Here is a 7,537-nt window from a genome sequence, read left to right on the forward strand (position 1 = left end):
TGCTTGGACTTTGGCATCACTGCTGTTTACTTGCCCTTAGCTCTGCACTCTCCAGTCTCTTCAGCTTTATTCACACATTCAATTGTAAGAAGAGAAGGGCAGAAAGAGTGTGTGGCTTTAATTTACCAAATTGATTTCCCAGAGAGTTAAGTAAACTCTCACTTTTGTTAACAAATAATTTGTCTATTCCAATCATGTAACCAATGGGATTCTTTTTCAGAGGCCGCATGGGGAGCTGCTAACACAGGACACCCTAAAACCTCCGATCTACCTTCCCATTCCTCTGATCTTCTACCTCTGGCTTTGTTTCCCCTCTAAAGAGACAAGGACAGAGAGATCACCACAACAATTTTTTCTCAAATGATGAAGACACACTGAACTGCACACTTTGGAAAGCAAGATAATTACAGTATCCTATTTCAGAAGCCTCTTAAGAAGCAATGAAGAGGACCTAAAACCCTATCAATAATTACGACGGTTAAATAGAAGCCGCTCCCCTCCATACTATAAGGGGACTGAGCAGCTCTGCTGCAGGCAATGTTGCCAATGCCTTCTTTAAAATGATGAACTCACCCTCAGAGGATGAAGTCCTTAGCTTACATTTGGCAACCAGACTGCCAAATGTAAACTAGGAGACGTACTTAGCGGGTATTCCTGTCTCTGTATCCGTGTTCCTTACCATTTGCTAATAAATGCAATTTAGTCTCCGGTTTGTTTTTTTGGTTTGGTTTGGTTTGGTTTTTTGGTTTTTTTGGGGGGGGTTGCATCAGGAGCTTTGTAGGGGTAAAAAGCATGGTGGTGCCGGGCAGCAAGCATGGTTTTGGCCCTCAGTTCATTCAATAAGCTCACATCTTAGCACCTGCTATCCATTAGCATGGCTAAGCTCTGACCTCGTGTTTTTAGAGTTTAAAGCTTATTATCTGTAATAAACAGTAACAAAGACAGAGCTATTGGTGCTGTATGTCACAGGGAGAACACAGGAGAGGAAAATGTTCGTTTAGCTGCACCAGGAAAGAATGAAAGCTTCAAGGCTACAAAAGTACCTTGCTTTTAAAGTTAATAATCCATATGAAATAATGTTCTTCTTACCAAAATAGTACACTTAGATGAGATTTAAACAGTGTAGGAAACAAACTATCACCTTGAAGCTGAGGTACAGTGAGTGTGCTCTTGTGGACAGACGGCCTGTGCACCCACCAGCACATCACGGCATCTGCGCATGCTCACAGAGGAACACATTCTGCACGGTTTACCATCCTGTCGCCCACACACTTAATGCTAAGCTGTTATCCTTTTGTCACCATGTTGGAATTTTAATAGCATACCTTGGGCTGTTCAGGCTCCTCTCAGGGGCTCACATTATTTGCTCACTCTTTCCTCTTATTTGAGTCTGTTTCTAGTAACTCCTAATGCAACTCCTCCCACATCACACTTAGGACAGTTCTCCATGACAAACTGTCTTATTCTAAGGAAGCAGACATCTTTCAAGCCCTGAGAACATTATCACAGATGCATCTATGGAAAACAAGCCAGGGCTGGAACCAGTGTCTCTCCTTCCTTCCCTTCCTGTCCTTCCCAGCTGAGTCGCTGAATATGAAAGTTGTGCTGGAATCAGTTCACGCTTTTCACAGAATAACCCACTAAAAGAAACTTTCTAATTGCAGAAGATGTTATTCAACATGCAGCAGATGCCACTTCGAGAGAAGGGGTTAGGGTGGGATTTGTGCCTAATTCACTGACATCCTGTCAGCCAAAGTTCAGAGACTTAAGCTGTAAGATCTGCTTATTACATATAATTCCTCCATATTATGAACCATATTATGCCATCTATTTTCTTTCCTATGAATTAATCAAATTCAATCACTTCAAGAAGAGTTGATTGTGTATGTGCACAAACACACTAAAAATATGTGGAAAAGTGAATATTGGTTACTAGGTCAATGGTCTCCTTAACGAAAAATTAAAATTTATAGAATCTAGAGCTAATAGGATGAATATATATGTGTGCTTTATAAGAGATTTTTGTTTCTTTTTCCTCTGACTCTTTAAGAAAACTAGCACTACAGCTTAGTAACAAACTGTTGTTATGTCTCCCTTTTCATTTCTGATTTTATTAATTTGGATACTGTCTCTGTGCCCTCTGGTTAGTCTGGCTAAGGGTTTATCTATCTTGTTGCTTTATTCAGAGAGCCAGCTCCTGGCTTTGTTGATTCTTTGTATAGTTATTTTTGTTTCTATTTGGTTGATTTCAGCCCTGAGTGTGATTCTTTCCTGCTGTCTACTCCTCTTGGATGTATTTTCTTCTCTGTGTTCCAGAGCTTTCAGGTGTGCTGTCAAGCTGCTAGTATAAGTTCTCTCCAGTTTCTTTTTGGAGGCACTTAGAGCTATGGGTTTTTCTCTTACCACTGCTTTCACTGTGTCCCATAAGTTTTGGTATGATGTGTCTTCATTTTCATACTATATTGTTCAAGGTCTCCTTAGACACGGATGCTGTGATGAGAAAGCTACCAAGCATTTCCCAGCAGGAATTCAACGCTGGTACAGTCTGACCCTCAGCGAAGGAAACGAGGAACAAAGCTGGGATGGAAACTCCCTGGGGTCTGCTGTGCAACTTCTGCCATTAGGTGGTTCTGGTACCCAGTGTTGTCCCAGGCCTCCCAAGAATAGGCCTGCGGTGGCACCCTGCCTGCAGAAAGCAGGGGGCTGGATGCAGCCTGAGGGAAGCCTGCCCTGGGCTCAAAGGTCAACCTGGATTTGGGGTACAGGAGCTACTAACTCTACTCCCTGCCACTGAGGAGTTGTGCAATCACATGTGGCAGCAGATCCACAAAGTGAGAACCTGTGAAACACAAGTGACAATAGGGACAGCCAATTTAATGTGGTACCAAGTGACTAATACTGAATTGGAAAAATTATGAGGGTAAAATTCAGTTTTTTTTTTTCAGTGATTCAGAGACAAGGGATATGATAGTTCCACAGAGGGTCTCACTGCTGGGAAGTGTGGGACAACTGGTTACAAGGCATACAGCTCTTGCCTAACTTCTCAAGACAGAAATTGGATACCAACTTTCTTTTCCCCTTTCCAGTCCTCTTGATATGATTGTTTATCATCAGGGTAAAACTTACCATTATACCATAACTAGTGCCAAAACCAAAATAGTCACGACATCCGGAGGTCAAGTCCAAACAGCTGCCTGTTTTAATCCATGATGAACACCTCAGATCAGAGCTGTCTTTAGCTATAACTTACTATTTTGTGTATGGAGTGCATGCACATCATGGTGCACGTGTGAAGCACAAGGGACGCCTTTGAGGATTCTGTCCTTTCCTCCCATCATGGGTTCCAGAGACCAAAGTCCAGCAGCCATGCTTCTCCCTGGCCCAGCTGTTTCTCTTGAATTCCCAGTCGAGTTTTAGGAACTAAAGTCTGGAGCAGAGCACAGGCAATCCATTCTGCACTCTGAGATGTCCCTCAGACAGTGAGTGCCTGATGAAATGCACCTGGATGTCATGGAAGATAGTATTGCGACATTAAGCTGGGAATGAGGAAGCGAGTTCCAGTGACTGCTTTCAAGTGTTCTCCCAATTCTAACTGCCCTGAGGAAAACTACACCCTGAGGCTGAAAGCAGATTCCAGGAGTGTTTTCCTAAGTTCCAGATTCTTACTCAAGTCTCTAGAGTCACTAACTCTCATTATGCTAATGTGTGTTAGGCCATCGATCAGGTGTGACCCGTTCTTAGTTTTATATGCTGTGGAGAAAGCAATTCGTTGCAGTTTAAGACTCTTACTATAGTCTCCTTCAACTCAATTTTTAAATTGAGTTCAAGAAATTAAATCCCACTATTAAAACCTCCTTTTTTTAAAAGAATCAAGAATGTTTAGTAGAAAAGTATAATCTATATGGAAGAGGAAATCCATAGAAATATCTTACAATGCTTGAATATGCCTTGCAAATGTAACAGCCTTGAACCCAGTTATCTGTGTCCCATTGTCCAGGTGTATCCTAGTGTCTAGAAAATAGGAACTGTACAGCGAGTAGGGGAACTGGATTTGGAGACATGATGCATGACTAACCCGCCTGGTCGATATACTTCTTAGCCTTGGATAGAAAATGGGGATGCCAAAGACTCCAAGGAGACCAAAGACAAGCCAAGAGGTAAATCTACAAGGGTGCCAAATGCCTTCCTAGGCAATGGGACAACACACTGTTGTAGTGATGTGGACTAGCCAGCATCACTAGTGGTCAGGGTACCTGCTGCTGTAAGGTCCACTCAGGTGTGGACCACAGAGTAGCAGAAAGTCTGTCAAAGCTCTGGTGCCACTGACAGGAACCTCAACTACTAAAGCAGACTCCCAAGATGTCCGGTTTAGTCCTGCCCAAAACAGAAACATCAGACAAGAGGGAGTGATGGGAAGGGCATGGCCAGTGGCTGGGCACTGAAAACGTGGAGCCATTCAAACAACCAAGTACGTGTAAAGATTGTAAACATGTGTTCTGCATGGTTCTAGGTGCAGCGCGTCTCGTGGGCTGGCTATAGGAGGGTCAAGTCTTTCACATTTTGCTTTTTGTTTTAAAACATAGTTGTGAGCAGCACAGTACATCATCTCAGGCCCCAATCTCCGTGACCTTTCTCTACAAAGGATGTGCTCCTATAGCCCCAGTTCTAGGTCCTTCTAGACTTGCCCATTGACAGACAGAGTTCTGCATTCATTAGCTTGTGAAGCACCAGTCAGTTGTCCTCTCCATCAAGTTGCCAATGTGTATCCTCAGGACTTTACTTTGATTACATTGTTACATTGTTTACTTTGTTACATTGATGGCTGGCTGGATCTGGATACAAACACTAGAGAGAGTTCTGTCCTCAGAAACCCTGTGATACACCTGCTAGTCCCCACCATCTCAAGCTAAAATGCTTCTGTGTTACCTTGTCCATCCAGTGATATCTTAGTTACTGTTCCCTCATTATGAAGACACCGTAACCAAGGCAACCTATAAAAGAAAGCATTTAATTGGGGGTTTACAGTTTCAGAACAAGAGTCCATGACCATCATGGCAGGGAGCATGGCAGTAGGCAAGCAAGTATTGTGCTGGAGCTGTAGCTAAAAATTTACATCATTATCCAAAAGTAGGAGGCAAATAGTTAACTGGTAACAGCTTGGATCTTTAAACCTCAAAGCCCATCCCCAGTTACATACTTCCTCCAATAAGGTCACACCTCTTAGAGAACCACATCATAGATGACAGATAGAATAGGTATGTTCAGTTGTCCTCACACACAAGCACTCCTTGCTCTACACAGGTAATTGCAGACATTCTTTGTCCCATTCTTAAAGTAAGATTCCCTAACTAAGCATGGTAGGTAGTTTACATATATAATACCAGAAGCTGGGAGGCTGAGGCAGAAGGGTCAGGAGTTCAAGGATAGCCTCAGTTATAATAACAAGTTTCAAGCCACCTTGAGCTACATGAACCCTTGTCTCAAAAAAAAAGAAATATCCCTTAATTAATTCCATCATCCATTCATAAATGTTATAAACATTAATTCAATGTCTACATGTGTACAAATCTTGTTTGACTGGAATTTGAAGATAAAGTGGCTTTCCCATATAATTGGAAAGCGGGTTAGATGAGCAATATGTTAAGTGTGATTGGCAACAGTGGTTGCTAATATGAACTCAGCCGGCAGACTGGACTTAAGTCTTAGTATTGCTGTTTAGAGGCAATGGTGGGTTGGCACTGGTGGGTTCAATGAGCCACTCTGCACTCACTTTCTTCTAAGTACAAGGACCTGCTTCTCCCACTGAACCCACACTTGTCAAATGTTCTCTTGATCCTATTTCTTTTGACCATCTTCTCATGAACATTTACTTTCAAAGCCTTGGCTTTCTTTTTTAAAATTTATGTAGTGACTGTGCGCACATGTAGAATTAGAAGACAACTATGGAGACAGTCCTTCCCCACGTGGGCTACAGGGATCATACTCAGGTCATCAGGCTTGGCAGGGAGCACTCTTCCCTGCTAAGTTATCTCAGCAGCTGTGTGTGAGCTGTGGAGAGCTCTGCACAGCCTGGATGGCACTCAGAAGCAGAATGATATCAACCATGATGTCAATGGGGAGCTTGTAGGTGCTCAAGGAGCAGATGGAAGGCCAGCTGGAAAAGGAAGCAGTTGATGGCTCACAGCTCCCATGACTCAAATTCCATGAAGAAGGAAACAGAAGTTATAGAGTTTGAGAGGGAGATGGGGGAGATCAACTTTAAAGCACTTAGGTTTGACAAGGCAGAAGGTACGGGTGAGCTTCATCCACCAGAAGATTGCAGCATGCTTGTCACTAAAGTGGATCAAGGAAGTAGTGCTGGTTAGTCACCTAAGGGTCAATATCAAACTGCTGAAAGTCAACATCATGACCCTCATCAACAAACACAAGAAGCCAACCATCAAGGTTTTCCTCAGTAAAGAGGGCACCCTTAACAGTTGTGAGGCAGAGGAACTCCCTACAAGACAAAGTAGCCATGCTTCTAGACATCATCAGAATGGACCCAAAGACAGTAGAATCCATTTGGAAGATGGTGCATAGGCCACTTGCTGGAGCCTGGTAGCCCTGCCACACAGAGGGATCCTTCTCCTTGAGAGACAGGATTGTTGTGAGCAGTGGTATTGCTTCAGTTAAGAATATCTTTCTTGACATCCTTCAATTAAGGATATCTTTTCTTGATAACATAAGCTGGGGTTGAAGTTATTCTCTTCTGGATACATCATCCCAAGGCCTCCTGAGTTTCAAATGAGAACTTGGCTGTTACTCTGTTGTGTTGGCTGTTACTCTTGACTTACTCTTTTGGTTTTCAGTATTCTTTCTTTGTTCAATAGGCGCAACTTTCACTTATAATATGGCATGAGGAGTATCTTTCATGATCCTGTCCTTCTGATATCCTAAATGACTTCTGTCTCTTAATGACCATCTCTCTCAACTAGATTTAGAAATTTCTGCTTTGATTTTCATAGAATATATTCTCTATGCCTTTGCCTTGTACTTCTAGTTTGATGTTTCATCAGTCTGGTCTTTTAATGGTATCCTACAGAGCCCACATGTTCTGTTTGTACTTTCTTAATATTTTAGTTTCAGTTTATTGCTGTCTTAAAGTTCTACTTCTGTCTCTGAGCCTGATGTCCGGACATCCACTTGATTCATTTCATTAGAAAGACTTTTGGTTGAGCTTTCTATTAGATTTACTGATCTTTTTATTTTCAAATTTTTAATTGATTTTTCTTTTTTTTAATTGATTTTTCAACATTTCTATCTCTGCATTCTACAATTCTACTTTCATATCCTGTATCAATTTCCTCATTCATTCAGCCATTTTATTTGCATTTGCTTTTAATTTATTCAAGGGTTTATTTGTGTCCTCTGATTTCATTAGCCATTCTCTCCCTGTCTGTCTCTGTGTCTCCTCTCTGTCTCTGTGTATCTCTCGGTCTTTCTCTTTCTGAATCCTCTCTCTTTCTCTCTCTCTCTCTCTCTCTCTCTCTCTCTCTCT

This window comes from Mastomys coucha, unplaced genomic scaffold (assembly GCF_008632895.1).
Source record: "Mastomys coucha isolate ucsf_1 unplaced genomic scaffold, UCSF_Mcou_1 pScaffold22, whole genome shotgun sequence".
NCBI lineage: Eukaryota > Metazoa > Chordata > Mammalia > Rodentia > Muridae > Mastomys > Mastomys coucha.